This window comes from Stenella coeruleoalba, assembly GCF_951394435.1.
Source record: "Stenella coeruleoalba genome assembly, chromosome: 13".
Classification (NCBI taxonomy): Eukaryota; Metazoa; Chordata; class Mammalia; order Artiodactyla; family Delphinidae; genus Stenella; species Stenella coeruleoalba.
In genome coordinates this window covers 6,755,721-6,773,716 of record NC_137159.1, presented here as the reverse complement: position 1 = coordinate 6,773,716, position 17,996 = coordinate 6,755,721, and the positions used below count along the sequence as shown (strand labels likewise).

Below are 17,996 nucleotides of genomic sequence, written 5' to 3'. Positions count from 1 at the left end.
AAACAGAAGAGGCAGAACCATAGAAAATAAGATGCTAGAAATAAATCTAAACAGCGAGCACAACAAATGGATAATACTCTTAATACTTTTCACCGTATAACTCTGCAGTCACGCTCCTAGGTGCTGGAAACCAACGTCCGCACGAAAACCTGCACACAAATGTTTATAGCAGCTTTGTTCATAATGACCAAAACCCAAACAACCAAAATGTCTGTCAGTAGATAAATGTATAAACAAATTGTAATTTCATACAACGGAATGTAATTCAGCGATCAAAAGAAATGAGCTACCAAGCCACAAAAAGCATGGGTGCCGAGTAAAATAAGCCAGTCTGAAAAGACGGTCTACTAGATATACGATTCAAATTACAGGACATCCTGGAGAAGGCAAAACTGGAGATGTTCCAAAGATCAGTGGTTTCCAGGGGTTCAAGGGGGAGGGTGGGAGGGTTGAAGAGGTAAAGCACAGAGGATTTTTAGAACAATGAAACTATTCGGAATGATACAATGAAAGTGGAGGTATGACAATATGCATTTGTCAAAACCCATAGAACTTTACAGCACAAAAATGGAATCTTAATGTATGCACATTAAAAAAAATCACTTAGAGAATCGGGATACATGGATGGAACACAGACCGACACAACAATTAACTGTACTATAAATGTATGAAACACCCTCGCGGAAGGGGTTGGGGGAGATGGTGCTGACCTAAGTAACCTTGGAAATGAGTGGAGTCTGTAAGATGAAGCACCAAAGAAACTGCGTAAGGACTGCACCGCAGCTCATAAAGTAATTTCTCACGTTGGTAGCGTTAGCAATTCTGATACTGCCGTAATATTCTAGATTTAAACAAGTAAATGGCTGGCGGATGGTGGGAGCCAGGGTTCTCACCGTTAGAGTGTAAGGTTACATACAGATAAGCTGGGGGAGGAGCCTAGCGTGATCCACGAGTCATGGATTAGAGTTGGAGCCATCAGTATGAACTCATGCAGACCCCGGTGGTTACAAATTTAGATGGTGTAATATACACAGGTTAGTAAACACATTTCCTTGCTCTGTCCGTCGAAGGGGCTTAAAAGCAGCGACACCCCCGTTGCAAAGACCGCACCTACCATTCGGATATTGGTTTCTAATAACCATTCCCTAAAAAAGGAACCAGAGCTCTTTAGAAAAGTAGCTGATTATAAAACCGGAGCAGGAAATAGACGAGATTCGCCTGGATCATCTTGTGGTGCCAGAAAGTAAAGACGTGCTCAAAACAAACCCAAAAATCACAATGGTAGCAATGAGTCACAGGGACGCAGGAGTTTTCTAATGGCTGGACGGTTTGAGCAACAAAGTAAATACTGGATAACAACCCGAAGTGTAAAGTAAATATCCAGGAGTCCATACAGACAGGTGATGAGATTAGATAACCAAGTGGGGAGAAGAGACCATCTCTGGCACAGAATTCAGAATAATTTATGTGGATGCTTCACACTTAAGATGCATGGGCTGCACATGGTGACCTCCTTCCAAAGTGACCAGTGTGGAAAGAGAGGAGTAGCTTTACAGTGCAGAAAGCTGGCAGGCTCTGTCAGCCAGGTGGCCAAGGTCAAAGTCACCGGCAATAAGGCATGTTGCTAGTTGGCCCCTGGATGTGATGGGATGAAAATGATACAAGGTAAACTCTTTGGTCTTCCTCCCCCAAGCCCATAATCATGCACAAACATCGGACAGATCCCAGTTGAGGAACATTCTACAAAACAGCTGATCACAACTCCTCAAAACTGTCAAGTTTACCAAAAACAAAGGAAATCTGAGAAAACTGAACCCCCCCTGCCAAGAGGTGCCTAAGGAGACGTGACTACCTCATGTAATGAGGTGTTCTGATGGGATTCTGAAAGAGAAGAATGAAAGAATTATGAAGTATGGACGTTATTAGCCAGTAGCCATGTATCAATATTGACTCATTAACTGTAACCCATGAGCCATATTAATGTAAGATGTAAGAGTAGAGGAATTGGGTGCAGGATGTATGGGTACCCTCTCTACTATCTTGTTAATTTTTCCGGAAGTTGAACACCGTACTACAAAACAAAGTTGACTTTTTAAAAATACGGTGGTTCATGAGTCACATCAAATCGGACGTTGTAACTAGTGTAAAAAGGTGGTGCTTAGTTCTTGACTTTCTTCTGTGATAAAGTGCCAGGATTAAAGGGCACAGGTCTTAGTTTGCATCTGCCCCAGTGTACAGCCTGAGCCAAGGGCTTGGGTGCAGAGTGAGAGGGGGTCCAGGAGGCAGGAGTGAGGGAGCTGAGAGGGAGGCTGGAAGGGGGAGAGGCCAGCATAAGGGTGAGAATCTGTGGTCACTGCTGCGGGCGGTGGGAAGTCCATCGCTTAGGGCCGTCTGGGAAGTGTGCAGCGTTGCCCACCCACAGAGGGGAGGCTGGGTCACATACCCCTCAGTCCTGACCGCCACTGCCTGAAGCCTGCTCCCAGGGGGGTAAACTCTCGTGCACTTCTGGGCTGCGCCTACACAAGGGCCGGGCAGGTGTCGACCTGGGAGAAGGACCTGGACAGACAGACGTGGGGTGGGATGCTGGTGGTGCAAAGCCAGTCTGAGCTTGCCCGGAAGTTCATTCTACTTTATATTTTTAAAGAGCTCGCTTAGACGTATTCTAACATAGATTTTTGTCACGTATCACTCTTGTGCATACATAAAACGGCAAGCAGAAGCAAAATAAATCCGTTAATTAATCTTAAAATGTCCTTCCATTAGGAGTCCAGCTCTGATGCCCTGTGCTGCTAGATTTGATGCTGGTACTTCCTCGCTTCTACCAGAAGGTGGCGAGCAAAGCCAACTTGATCCCTGCAGCTGCCTGGCCAACAGACCCTGCAGGATGCACCCGGCCCTCGGAACGTCAAAAATGAGGGGGAACGGTGCTTAGAATTGATGAAATGAGTTAGTTATATCCTATAGTGGATGAAGAAGCCTATTTTAACTTGACCATTCTAGCTTTTAATTTTGAAAGCAGATCATAAACTCTGAAGCCGTTCACTGACATTTAAAATGTTGAAAATACCAGCTTCCTGATAGGAAAAATGCTATTATCCTTTGTATACCTGTTAAAGCAGATACCGTATTTTTTTAAAAAATTAAAGACCAGTACTTCTTTTTTTGTAGGTAACTTTCTCTGAGATGGTGATTTTAAAAAAACTTCAAGAATAATTACAAAACATATATGTATAGTTCATAAAAAGTTGTAGTTAGTAAAAAGTTGACTCACACATCATCCTTTGCCTTTCTGCAAATGTTACAGAAAACAGTAAAAAAAAACCTTGCAACTGTTTGTTCTATCCCTTGGATTTGAGAAGATCCCCAAATAAAATAGTGTAATGAACACACGCACACACACACACACACACACACACACACACACACACGCAGGCACGCAAACTGGACTGGACTGGGCTATAGTACTGTAACCACGGTAACTAGATCAATGTTGGGACAGATCTGTCAGCCCCTTGTTACCAGCCCTTACTGACTTTGAGTCCCAAAGGTTTTCTCATTCTGTTTTGGTTTCCCAATGCTACGGGAAGAAAATGGGTGAAGTCCAGTACACTTGGCAGTTGTAGTTCTTCCTATAAATTAATGCAGTTCCCAAACTGTGTGCCGAGGCACCCAGATTCCTGCAGCAGGTTAATGGGGGTGGGGTATCCTAAGTTGTGAAGGGAGGCACAGCAATAGTGCTCATTTAACAAACACGACAGCACCTGCTACCTGCAGGGAGTTCACAGCTTTGACACAAGCTTGCACTTGCCCTCTTTGGACGATGTCGTATCTTTCCTAAGCAGGGTTTTTGGCAGTTGCTTTGCTAAAAGCAGATACAGCTCAAAATTCAACCTGAAGCAGGAAGTGAAGGTGACAGTGTCAGATTCCAAGGTGGGGGAAGCGCGCAGCGCCCGACAGGCGCTCACGTCCCGTTAATAAGTAATAAACTTATTTTTTCTTTCAATTTCCTCATATATATATTTTTTCAAACAGCTAAAAGTTTTTAGGACCTGAGTGCTTCTTAAGTTGTTTGGCCCTGACTACTTAATAAAAGAAACTGGTACGTGGGTTTTTTGGCTTAGGGACACAGTGAACAATTTACTGAGCTGTGAACTAGTGGACGTTTGGGAACCTCTCGTAAATGGGTATTCTGGTTTATAATTAAAGCTGGATTATAGTGGTTTGTACAAATCCATCCCTGAGACTCGATTAGCTCTAACTTAAAGGATAATCTTGAACATGTCAGGCTGAGGACTACACCCCGAAGCCTGGTATGACTCCAGATTATCCAAGGGACCAACCTTCGTGGAGCAAATGGCTTCATCCTTATCACTACCTGCAGCACCTACAGTGGCTTCTCATGGTGCCATTAAAACGTCTTTAAGCTCCCTGTGCCTCAGTTTTCTCATCTGTAAAAAGGATCCAACCCAGATGGTTATTGTGAGGGCTAAATGAACTGAGATTTGTAAAGTGTTTAGAACACTCTGCTGGTGTCTCATTGTTGTCGAGGCTGTAATAATAGTAGTCGCCATTGCCAGCAGCAGCAACCTGTTGTTTGAAAGCACAGAGCCTTTGGCATCATGGTGGATTCGCTCATTTGAGATGAATTGCTTGGTCCTAGTACTTGTGATTATAAACGGGGCCTCATATGACCCAGAAACTCATACAGTAAGTTTGTCAGTACAATTTGGGAAGAATCTTCAATTCTTATTTGGGGAACTTCATGTAGTTTTCTTTCCTTTTTTATTTCCACCATTACATAGTCCTTCTGTGTAATCTATTTTTTCCTCTGGTTTTTTAAATTTTGCTTAGAATGTTAGGAAATAACATCTCTTTCTAGATTACCCCTTACTTTCTTGGTGTCCTAGTGAGTGAGATTCTCAGTCAAAAGCATATGAGGCTTTCATGTTCTCACACTGTTTCATTTATCACTTTCCAGGACGCCTCTCCTCCACATGGATTAAATGCTGGGGTTTTTTTCCCTTGCTTTTTCTCTATTTGAGGTCTCTACTGCATAACAGTTGATTGTGTGATCTCAGACTGTTCATCAGCCCTCTTAATGGATGAATTACAGAAGCAATTACAGGAATGGCATCATCGTGGAAAGAGGGCCCCGTGCTGGGCTGTGCAGCATCCGGGCCATTCCTGTCCTCTTCCGGGATCCTACATGTGAATTCTTTGGGAATCATGTACAGCTCATAGAGGGCAGTGACCACATTCACAGACAGGATGAAAGTCACTGGGCTTCAAGGCACGTTTTTCATTTTACATTGTGTTAGAATGAGTCTGAGAGAGAGAAATGGCATCAGCCAGCAGGACAGGAAGCAGAATGAAAGTTCCCCGGACTTGAGAATTCCCTCCGAGGCTTTTTGTTCGATCTCCCCTCACTGTTCCTTGGCAGATCCTACTACTGATATTCAGCCAGACACGTCCTTGGCAGTGAGAGGTCTTGGGAGAATGAACTTTCAGTGTTACTGGATACACTTTTATGCTCCAATCAGTGAACAGTGGATTGGGGTTGGCGGGTGGCGAATCTCTTCAAAATGAATTCTGAGTCATATTTGATCTGCTCTTCTAGCGATTTTGTAACACGTTACGACATATCAGACAGATACAATTCTTCCCACACTCTCCCAGCGTCCACTTGTGTTGGTGACCTCTCGTGGTTCTCACCCTAAACCCAGTAAGCGCATCACTTAAAGAAAGAAAAAAGGAAGGGGGGAGGGAGAGAGGGAAAGAAAGTTGGAAAGGGAGTGGGAGGGAAGAATCAATGTTATTTGGAGGCCCTGTGTTGGCAACTCTTTTTAAGTTAGTGAGTTTGTCCTTCTCTTTGCAAATAGAGCATTAGGTGGGTCAGAAGCTTTGCCGTTTTTGTTCAGGACTCTTTTGTTTGGGAAGGACCACAGGGAAGGTTTTGTTAATTTTCAGTTGGTGCCTAGAGCCGGCGAGACCTTCTGCAGCAGATTTTTGCACGACCTAATGGCGCCACTATCAGGGTCTGATTCCACGGTTCTAGGAAAAACTCTTAAAAAGCAGAAGTGGAGTTTAAGAAAGAAAGTTTTTGCTAAAAGTCCACAGAGCGTTATCCTTTATTGACCAGGGTTTGCTCGTGGGTGTGTATAAATGTTTGCAGAAGCAAAGAAATTCAACACCTAAGAGCTCCCGAAGGCCTTCCAAGGCCACTACCATTCAGGGTCCTCTTTTGGAGACAGCAGGCCTGCTGAGTTAGCACACAAGAACCCAGGGAACTCAACGTGTACCCAAATAAAATGACCGTTAAGCAGGGTCTTGCAGCTCAAGAAGCAATCTCTGGTTGCACGTGTGGCTGCAACAAAGTGAACTAGCCCCTGCCTGGGCTTGCGGAAGAATCAGGTCAGGGCCAGGAGTCATTGTGAGGCTGGTCTGAACGGTACCTAATGAACTTGCCCATTCCTAGGGAGAAAGTGTCTTTCTATTAGATTTTTCTTGAGGTGTGCAGAACAGGTGAGTTTCCCTGGAGCATCTGATCACAGTTTAGCAAGGCCAGGCAGAAAGAAGCAAAGGATGCTGGGGCCTGTTGGTGGAGTGGATACATGAAGTTTAGGCTACAGAGATTTGGGCAGAACCAGCGTACCTACCAAGTGGTTGAGGAGTGCGTGTTCCAGAGTTAGATCAACCCTAGTCTGGAAGCTACCTTTCCTGCTTGATAGCTGTGTGACTTTGGGCAAGTTACTTAACTTTTCTGAGCTTCAGTTTCCTCAACTGTAAAATATAGATGGAAATGATACGGACCTCACAGTGCCGTTACAAAGGTCAATATTATAATCATAATACAAATTAATGTCTGTATCTTGCTTAGTAGAGGGCCTTGCTCTGGTAAGTACCAGGTGAGCGTTTATTACGTGAATTCATTCATCAGACCTGGAGTTCCAGCTGTGATTACCGCCCCACAGCCCACCACAAACCTAGTGGCAGGAACAACCACCTTTGTGTTACACTCACGAATTCTGTGAATCAAGACCCAGTGGGCATGGCTTTCCTTTGCTCCACAGTGTTGCGAGTAAGACTCACGCCAGGAGTAACTCAGGTGGCCAGGGCTGTGTCACCCCGAGGCTCCTTCACTCATGTGTGGGGCTGGGTCATGCTGGCTCGAGGGCTGGGCTCACTGGGACCATCGGCCAGAGCCCACTCATGCCTTGGTCACGGCCCTGGCTTTGCCCATCCTGGAAGCTGGGTTCCGAGAGGGAGTGTCCCAAGGGCATGTGAAGAGAGCCAGCAGGAAGCTGGTGGCCTGTTGTGACTGAGCCCCAGACATCACAGGGAGTCACTCCCACTACATTCTGCTGGGTGAAGATGTCTCCCGCAGGCTGAGACACAAGGGGAGGTGACATGCCCTCCACGTCTCCATGGAATTTGATCTGACAGGAGAGCCTCACCAGCCCCATCGTCTGTGGAAGTCCCACGTGCATTGCTTGAGTGGGCAGAACTGATGCCCCGGCTTCTTCCAGAGGAGCAGAAGCCTCTGGTTGACGTTGGTTCACCCTGCTGGGTGGGCCTGACTGAGAGGAACCTCAGGATCAGTGTCCCTTTTCGTAGGGACTGAGTGCAGGACCCTGGAGTGGCTTCCGAGGCCACAAAGCCAGGGTCAGACCCTTGTTCCCCACTTCCTGCTTCTGGCACAGTGGCTGACGGACCCCATTACCTGAACTCAGTGCTGGATCGCTCTCCTTATTCCATGAGGTTGCCTGTGCTCCGTTGTTTTAATTACAGGCTGTTACTTCATTTAAAAAATCAGCACTAGGATTAAGGGAACTGTCATTTAAAAAGCCAGACTCCTGGCCTAAAAACTCATCAGTGAATCAGAGGACAAATGTTCCCATTGTGCTGGTTAAAAATAGGAGCTATGGAAAAAGTGACAGAATGAGATGAATGCCATTAAAGTGTAATTACATTTACTGTAAATGTGAGCCTTGGGAGGAGTATTCCAGGCAGAGAAGCTCTACCAGAGCCTGTGACACGGAAAGCCCAAAGTCTCGGCTGAATGCTGCCTTTACGTTTTGAATCGTAATCAATATTATAGTGTATTATTGTGGATCGTTCTTAGCGTCTGTTAGCCTTATTGGGGGTATTTGAAAGAACGGTGTTACTCCGGAGGGAAGTAAGAACCGTGCAGTTCGCCTTGAACCTCAGAATGTAGCTTTTCTGTTCTCTCAAGGCAATGTTTCCAAGCATCTGTATTCGATGTATCTATAATCTATATATCTATATGTTTCCATCTATCTCTGTATCTCCTACCTCAGTGCTTAAGTGTGGTCACTGGATTGGATGTATTTGAAAGGCAGGGCTTGTGTGTATGTTTGGGTGTTTTTTTTTTTTCATGAAAATAGCTTGTATTTTTCTGATTTTAAAACAATACCTTCTTGCCATATAAGAATCTTTTTATTTTTATTTTATTTATTTATTTATTTTTGCTGTACGCAGGCCTCTCACTGCTGTGGCCTCTCCCGTTGCGGAGCACAGGCTCCGGACACGCAGGCTCAGCGGCCATGGCTCACGGGCCCAGTCGCTCCGCGGCATGTGGGATCTTCCCGGACTGGGGCACGAACCCATGTCCCCTAGCATCAGCAGGCGGACTCTCAACCACTGCGCCACCAGGGAAGCCCTAAGAATCTTTTTAAATGTTCGAAGAAAGTAAACTATCCTGAATCCAGGCACACACAGATAAAGCACTGTTAACATCTTGATGAACATCCTTTCAACTCACAATCTTTTTATGGATTGAGAGATAGTTCTCACTTTTCTGTTGCTGTTGTTAAAGCTCAGAAATATATTCTGGTCCTATTTTATGATAATATAGAGTTACATTATCCTGTCTAGTGGCTAATAGGATAGGATGATATAGGGTTGGTATACCATAATTTATTTAATGAAGACACTATAATGTCATAATGAGCCAATTAAAACTTTGGCTCACAGCTAAAAATTATTCTTTTCCATTATTGAAAGATAAACGATTTCAAGTTTATACCACGTATATACCATGGTTCAATGAACATGTTGCTTATGCAGTTGGCCAGTTATTTTCTTGTTTTCCTAGGAGTGAGATTGCTGGGTAAAAGACATACACATTTACCATTTTGTTTACTGTATTCCAGAGATTTCCCTCTGGAAACATGCCAAATTTATACTCCCGCAAACACCTTTGTCAGCATTAGGTATTATAAATCCTACCAATCAAGAAAACAATTTCATTTTCATATTTATATAATTGGACATTTGTATGTCTTTGAAAAATTACCAGTTCTCTACCCATTTTTATTGAGGTATTCCTTTTTTATTGATATGTGACTGCTCTTTGCATATTAAGGATACTAGCACTTTGTCGTGTGTTTCTTGTTTTTTCTCAGTTTATCTTTGTTTTTAACTTGTTTATTTTTGTTTTGTTTTAGTCCATTTTTGCCATATAGAAGTGTTACCATGTTCAGCATTTCATTGTTTACAACTTCTGTTAGCACACAGACCTGCCCCAGGCCCAGGTGAAAAACATCACTTATGCTTGTTTCTGGTATTTTAATGTTTTCATTTTGTTTGATATAATTTTAGTATAAGAAACCCACTTCTATTTTTGCTTCCCAAAAGGTTATCCAATTAGGATTTCTTTAAAAGCTTGTTTGGAGAGGTAGAAGCCAAAGAGAGCATAGAAAATAGAGGCTAAAAAGCAGGACTGGGTTCTCTCTCTGACCTCTTGTCTTCAGCATCCTTTCCCCGCATAGTAGGACTAAGGGAAGCCAGTGTGGCTTTAGGCGTTGACTTTCCAGGAATGTTGACTGAAGCCAGGAATAAAATTGGGACAATACCCCGAAACTTGGAATGCAAGTTAGCTTTAAAGGGAATAATAGACAGGATGATGATAAGAGGTAGTTTGTGGGATGGAGTTTCCAGTTCCCTGAGAGGCTGCCTTCTCCACGCTGAGTCCATGACCATCAGAGACCAAGTGTCCTTCCCCTTTCCCTGCAGTGGTGTGATGTTAACAGCAGTGCTGACGCTCTGGTGAGCAGCAGTTGGTACCTCTGGCCCAAAACCCCTTGAAGATAGGTGCTGACACCCACCCGTGTGTCCCTTGCACCTACGTGGTCCCTGGCACACAGCTGGCACTTTGAGGGCCTTTACCGGAACGAAAGGAAAGGCACTATGGTAGTTTCCCAAAATTTGTTGGGTCCACAGTGGAGATGAGTCATCACCCGGAGTCATGATGAGTCGAGCAGCGTTTGGGTTCAGAGCTAAAGGTTGTGCTCTTACTGAATTCATTTTCATGGCTGCGTTCACTTTTCCAGCAGGCATGGGCTGAGTGTCTGCTACATGCCGGGCCTGTGCTGGGTACTGGGAACCTGCCCTCGCCGAGCTCCCGGACGCAATGAGGAGAGAACCACATGGGTGTGGAGACCAGAGGCAGACCCCAGAGAAGTCAGGAGCGGCTTCCGAGGGAGGTGGCTTCTAGAACGAGCCTTGAAGGATAAGGGCAGGTAAGAAATTCCCTTCATTATAAACACTTTCTCCCAGGAAGCACAGGGAGGAAGGGCAGCCTGTAAAGCTGGTCCAGGTTTTGTTCTTGTTGAGGATGAGCTTCTAAACCTGCCAGGAAGCTTTGGCAGAGGTTGGCTTCTAGTTCCTTTACCGCCTGGACATGTGTTGCAGTTCATACGCTTTCATACTGTCCATCAGACTACCCTGATGGTTCCCTCGTGGGCTCTGACCACTGTCAGGGAGCGGGGGCAGGAGGTGGGGCTGGAGGCAGCTGCATAGTCCACCTGGCTCAGGCTGGGGCCTGGGGGACAGCGCTGGGCTGGGCCAGAATCCTGGTGATCTGGTCCCCACAGAGTGATGGAGAGCAGGCTCCTTTGTCCTGGACACTTGGCTTGCGTACTTGGCTTATGTTTCCACGAAGTTTACAGTTTTGCCAGCAGTCTGGCACGTTCATAGAGAGCTGTATCAGTTCAGATGTGCAGTCTTTTTAAACAGGAGCTGCTGTTAGAGCAGAAACTCCCCAAGTCACTTACACAGTTTGATTCTTTTTACGTTATTTAGTAGCATTTGACACAGGCGCAGGTACCTATGTAACAGATGTTACATTCGTGTAAATTATGAGGCATAGTAATCAAACCAATGCTCGTGAACTTGCCGTGAACACCAGAACTCGAATGTTGTCAGTGTATCTGAAGCTACCCGGTGCCCACCACCCCATCCCATCCCCATCTCACCCCCAGAGGTCACCACTCTCCTGGATGTTATTTTCTCATTATTTTGCTCATCTGGAAGTAGCTTCATCATCCATGTATGTACAGGTAAACAATACACCATGTCTTTTTGCTTGATTGTAAGCTTTATAAGTATTTTGTCTTCTGCGACTTCTTTTCCCACTCAACTTATGTTTCTAAGACTCAGCCATGTGGCTGACACCCAGAAACGCTCATTTTCACTGCAGCGTACTATTCCTTAGGTGTCTCTGCCACGCTTTATTTATCCTTTTGTTTATTATTAATTTTTATTAGAGTAGAGTTGCTTTACAATGTTGTGTTAGTTTCTGCTGTACAGCAAAGCGAATCAGCTGTACGTATCCATATATCCCCTCTTTTTTGGATTTCCTTCCCATTTAGGTCACCGCAGAGCACTGAGTAGAGTTCCCTGTGCTATACAGTAGGTTCTCATTAGTTGTCTGTTTTATACATAGTAGTGTGTGTATGTCCATCCCACTCTCCCAATTCATCCCACCCCAACCTTCCCCCGCTGGTATGCATACATCTGGTTTCTATGTCTGTCTCTATTTCTGCTTTGCAAATAAGTTCATCTGTATCATTTTTCTAGATTCCACGAATAAGCAATATTATGTGATATTTGTTTTTCTCTTTCTGACTTACTTCACTCTGTATGACAGTCTCTAGGTCCATCCATTCTCTGCAAATTGCACAATTTTGTTCCTTTTTATGGCTGAGTAGTATTCCATTGTATATATGTACCACATCTTCTTTATCCTTCTTTATAGATGAGCATTTGGGGCTAGGTATCCGTGTACTGTTTTTCTACTGCAGACCCAGGCTTCTCTGCCCTGCTTTGTAATATTGGAGTTGGAGCCTGTGAACATTCTTCTTTTGCTAGAGTTGTCACTAGAAGGTTCTGGATGGACATTGCAGAAGTAATGTTCTGGGTGCTCTCCCCCCTTCTGGCTTGTGTGATGTGGCTGCTGGTAGTGTGTGTGACACCAGGGACTCTCACCCTCTAACAAGCTTCACGTCACCCTGGGCTTCCTGCTCGCCACCCTCCGCATTGGCTGCGGACCAGAGGGGGCCCAGAAAACCCTGTGAACACTCTGTCCGTGAGGTCCGAGTCCCAGCCAAGTCTGCTCCCTCCTCGGACCGCTCCCTCAGCTCTCGGGCATTCTTCAGAGCTCGTATCCCTTCTCCGTAGAGAAGCCCCTGGTACTAGTTAATACGGCTCTATGTTCACGTTACATTTTCCCTGTTCAAATTGCTGGTGTGGTTTTCGTCTCCCATCTGCACCCCAGGTGACGTAATCGTACGCAGGTCCTTTGGTGCCCTGTTGGTCAGGCAGGGCCGAGGCAGGTGACGGGTACAGTGGCCCCAGCGCACATGGTGTTAGGTCTCCCCGACTCTGGGCCGTTAGAGCCGACGGCTGGCACCCTCAGGCTGACTCTGAGCTCCAGACTCTCAAGAGGTACATGTTTACTGTTGCCCTTTAACTTCAGTCATTACTGCAAAAATGAAATCATTCTTGTGATCATTTTCGAATTTCAAATTCCCAGTTTTAAAAAATAACTTCCTTTGTAATAGCTAATACCCGAGACTCACAGCTCACTGGGTTTTGATCAGTTGGCAGTGGTGTGATTCACCATGTGAGGTTGAATTCTGGAATCATCAGCAAGGGGGAGTGGGGGTGGGGCAGCCATGCTCAGGTCCCATCATCTTCTGGAAGATGTTGTACTCCTTCCCACTTCCTGCCGGGCGGGGAGAGGAGAGGATTCCCAAACAGACTCTTCTCTCAGGAGGGCCAGGGAGATGCTCTTCTGGACAGAAATCTCCTCTTGCTTTGCTTGCAAGAGTGGAGTTCTGCGGTCACCAGCTGCCCTTGAAATCTTTCATCCAGAGTTTTTGTTCCTTGTCGGCTTAAGGACCTGGATGTCTTACGTGTAGCCCAGCATCCTTTTAGAAATAACCTGTGGTACCCAGGCTCTGCTGTCTGACAGACATTTACACCTGAACAAGTCGAGTTGGTCTCTGAGCCCCCGTTTCCCCAGAGCAGAGACCATAATGGGATGAGCCTTCTTGGAAACTGAGCACATGACACAGTGGAGAGTGTAAAGGGCTTGGGGAGCCTGGTGTCTGACTCAGCACTGGCTTGATTACGGGGGCAGGTGAATGTGCCCAGTGGCCAGCATCAAGGGACAGAATTCAACCAGTTGGGAAATTCTGCCTGCAGGTACCACTCCATTAATGAATTCATTTTACATGAAAATTTTCATTGAAAAAAGAGAAAGGAGGAAAGAAGGAAGGAAAGAAAGGAAGGAAGGGAGATAGATGTGTACCAAAATGCCATTTTATATCATTATTCTAGGAATCTATCCTTCTGCATATAGGTTTGGGGAGCCTTTGGAATAACATTCACAAAAAATTATTTTTAAGTTATTTCTAGGTGGTGGGCTGTAGGGTAATTTTAACTTTTCTATTTTGTATTTTTCCATTTTTTGAATAGTTTTACAGAAATAAAGTTAAATTCAGTAACCAGAGAGAGAAATAAAAAAGGCTTTTCCTCCTGGAGGCCAAGCTAGCTGGGGCACCAGAGTTTGCGGGGCAGCGGGGGCCAGGGGCCAGCGGGAGGAGGGGCATGGGGAGCTTCAGGACGGCGCGAGATGCACGCTGGCTCCTGGGAGCCTCAGGTCGCTCACCCGGTGGACCCGGGGCTGCGTCCGCTGCACTAACTCCCCGCCCCACCCCACCCCCCGACCCCGCGGGCGCAGCTGTCATGCGAGAAGCGGCCACGCGAGGGCGCGATCCCCCAGGAAACCGCGCCGGCCCTTAGTGCCACGTGTCCTCTGCTCACCGGCTGAAGAAGGGCTGTGGGGAGCTTGGGGAAGCTTGTGACACACGCGGAGCCGGGGCAGCATCATTTTCAGGCATCCTCTCTATGCGGTTCTTGATACCCTGGGTGTGTTTCACACAGATTGCTCGTAACTGATAGTGACCCGTAAACTTAACCTCACAATGACACCCTGCACTCAGGTGGTGCCCTGACCCCTGAACGTGCCCTCATGGCTGTACCACGTTTATCACAGGTCCCTCTGGCCCTGCAAGTAAACCCCATTTTGCAAGGGAGGGAATTATTGATACATTTCAGGGATGAAGCATGTCGTGGAGTCTTAGAGCAGAAGCATCTGGAGCATAAACTACCTGATGGCTCAAGCAAACAACAAAATGTGTTTCATGATGAATTTTGTTCTTTAAATCTTTTCTTTGCTCGATTCTCTCTGCTCAGCACAGCCCCCTCTCATTCCTGCTCTCAGTTCTGTCTGTTCAGAGCCCACCTCTATAGGCCCGTCTCTCATGTCCCATCCCTCTTGGGTTCAGTACTGTGATGGTGCGCTTTGTGAGTCTGGGCTCTGCCCCTCTACTGTATGGGATCCGTAACTGCTCTGAGCTTCCCATTTCCCCTCCAAGTCCTTATGACTGAACTTGGAACCGAGGCCACAGTGAAACCTATTTGGGAGTGAAAGGGCCGTTCTTTCCTCCCACGCGCTGCTGGAGCAGAATGCAGCGGGGTGTGCCCGGAGCCCCCGCCAGCATTAGCAGTGCATCCGTCTAAATGCTGGTGATTCTTCCAGCACAGGCTGCTCTCCCGATTCCCCTTTACCATGGCAACGTCTCTGCGGCCATCACCGGCGTGGGAGGGCTTCGTTTGTCCTGATAGTCAGGGTGGACTCTGAGCCTTGCTACCTTGGCAAGTGGAGGGAAGCAGGCGCCCACCCTGACTGTGGCACCCGTGCGCCCAGAGGAGGACCCAGCTGAGGCCCACAGCACCAAGGCCTGGGGTCTTGCTTAGAAAGTAATACTGGCCCATGAGCTCTGGACAGAGGGTCTGGGGAGGCTCGTCTCCATTCCACAGAGGCTCCTGGGAGCCAGAATCACTTGATGGGCAAGGAAAGGTGGCAGAGGGGTGGATTCTGCCCCCTCCAGGCATCTGGAGGCACTGGGCTCCCCGGGGCCACCTGCTCCTCTGGGCCTGCAGGGGCTCTCCAGGGATGGAGCGCTGGGTGGGAGCACGGCTGCCCCGCCTGCAGAGGGAGCGTCTGCCTGAAGCCGAGACCAGTTGAGACTGTTTTCTGCTCGGGGCGAGCTGCTCAGGAGAGTGTGAGGTGCGTTAGGGAAACGTTCACCCCACAGCTGGAAGCTAGGGTCACACCGTGCCGGGGAGCCCGTGCGGGGGGACACAGACACGTGCGAGAGCCGGGGATTGCCCATGGACCCGTCTTATGAGTTCCTGGACTTATAGTGTAATGAGAAAATCAGCAGGACAGTCTTCCCTCTGGCGTTTGAGGACAGAGGCTCAGAAAGGTGCAGTGACTTGCCCAAGGCCACTCAGGCTTAGCCAGAGATCAGGTCTCCTGATGTCCCACCCACTCCCCTTTCTGCACAGCTCTCTGCCCGCTCACCCCACCCTGCTTCCTCCCCGCCCTCATCCTCCACTCCCTCTACGGTACCAAGGCTCAGTGCTTTTCGGCGTGGGAGCAGGTGGCCACTGGGAGCAGTGTGGGGCTGAGGCCTGGGCAGCTGGCGCCAGGCAGCAGCCAGGTGGGCAGTGGCACTGCTGTCCCAAGGGCAGCAACCTGTTGCTGTCCTCCAGTGATCCTTAGAATCTCAGACTCCCTGTGGAGGGGCCCAGGAAGGCTTTCTATGCAAACTCCCTCTCAAGATGCGGGGAAGGCCGTCAGTTCCCAGAGCTCAGAGCATCCCTCTGGTTGCCTTCAGCAAGGACAGGAACAGGTAGGCTCATCAGACCAGAGCCTTCCCTCGAGGAAACTGCTCCCCTCTGGCCTGGACCGTCTGCCAGGTGTCCAAGCGCCCTGAAGACCAGATGCTTCTCAGCGCCCACACACCACCCCTCCGCCTCCTCCCTGCCGATGCCACATCCTCCCAATGGCCTGGGGCCTGAGCTCCCCACCACCCGGGGAGCTCTCACGGCTTCACCGTCTCTGACTCTCTGACGTCTGCTTGACTGCTCTCCACGCCCCCAGGCCTCCAGATGACTCAGACCCACATCCTTCTTCCCTGCCTTACCGCCGCTTCCTTAATTGCTTTCCTGCTTCCCGTTTTGTCCCCTTGCAGTTGCTTCTCCGCAGGCCAGAGTGAGTGTCTAACATACACTAAAATCCACCTTTCACCAGGGGCCCCAGGGGCTTCTCTCTGGAAACGGGTCCTACCTCCGTCTCCCTGCTGCTCACCGTCACCAAGTGTCACTGCTTTGTCATTGCCTGTTTGCCTCTCTGTCTCCCCAGCAGGGAGGGCCTGGGGGGCAGAGGTGGCCTGTCTCATCCCCGTGCGTGGTACAGTGTCCCTGCTCAAGGGTGTCACCCAGAGGCGTGACGGGGCAAGTGTGGGTTCAGGAGTGAGTCCAGCTGTCGGGGCCCCGGCCTGGTCCTGGGGGTTCCCGTGGCACCCCCAGGCCTCTCTGGTATTTGGTGTGAGGCCTGTGCATCTCCCTCAACACCCTCCTGACAGAGCAGGCTGTCCGGCCACTGTTTCAAGTGCACAGTTTTTTTTTTTCTTGAGCACATTTAAGGAAGGAAAGAAAGAAAGAGGGAGGGAGGGAGAAGGAAGGGAAAGCAAAGGTGGAAGGATTGAAAGAAGGAAGGAGATGCGTTGACTTCTAAGCTCCGGCTCTCCCGCTTGCCAGGGTTTCCCGTAGTCAGAAGATTCCAGGTCACGAGGTCCCGCACGGCTTTCATAGGCCCCGGGCACTTTTGTCTTTGCGGGCTCCTTCCTCCATAAAAAAGTATTAAAAATTACATTTCATGACTATGTTGGTATAAAGATGAATATAATCTAGGCTGGAGTTACTATTTTATAGTCATTATTGTTATACTCATTTTTCCCTCTGATCTTAAAATAAATTAAAGCATGTTGTGACCCCTCTCAGTGTTGTGGGCCCAGGCACTGTGCTTCCCACACCCGTGGAGGTCTCTGGGTGGGGAGGGCCTGAGTGCCTCTTCATCTAGGGGTTCGCTTTCCCTGGAGAAGGAGAAGCTCCCCGCCCACCCCCAGCTCTGAATGGGGTCAGAGGACGAAAAGGCAGGCCGTGCCGGAGCGTGTGTGTAAATGCTGTAAATCTAGAAACACGGAGACTGGCACCGTGAGACCTGCCGGAAGCTGGTCCATGCGGTGTCCAGGCTCCTGGCCTCTGCTGGGAGGGCGGTCATCCACGTCTCTAACTGTACCCCAGGCGGGTCACCCACACCCCTGACTGCCAGTACTGCAGCGGCCTGTCCCGCTGAGGCTCCCAGAAGCAGTCGTGGCAAGTCATGGATCCCTGCCAAGCCCAAACCATGTGGATCTGATCGCACACGTGGGAAGGAACCAATGGTGGGAGCTGCTTTGAAGACCCTTGGGAATAAAGAGTGCCTGGGCCGGAGTGGGTGCTATAGAGGGGGCAGGAAGGAAGGGTGTGCAGGCACAGGAAGTCATTAATTCTTATGATTCCGTGAGTGAAATTATACCTTCAAATCAGTAAATTCTGGTAGTGTCTCCTGAGCTGGGCATTGGACTAGTAAAAAGGCTTCATAGAGAAGTAATTTCCTTTTCAGATGGACGTTTTGGATGAAAGGAGAGAGGATGTAAACTCCTGTGCTCTGGAGCTGTACCCAAAGCCGTGCGGTGCTCAGATTTTTCTGTCGAGGGAGGGGACACTCCTGTCAT

At 48.0% G+C, this 17,996-nt stretch overlaps 1 protein-coding gene across 2 annotated transcripts in view; it reads left to right on the top strand.

The window, feature by feature from the left end:
* PDCL3 (phosducin like 3) overlaps positions 1 to 17,996 on the top strand; it is a 44,472-nt gene that overhangs the window by 14,691 nt on the left and 11,785 nt on the right. The window contains exon 7 of one of the 2 annotated variants that reach the window (XR_013831167.1): positions 10,353 to 10,541. The gene's annotated coding sequence lies outside the window, so the exon portion shown is untranslated. Of the gene's footprint in view, positions 1 to 4,978; positions 5,080 to 10,352; positions 10,542 to 17,996 lie in introns of those variants that run through there. The other variant, XM_079941616.1, reaches the window with a different exon arrangement.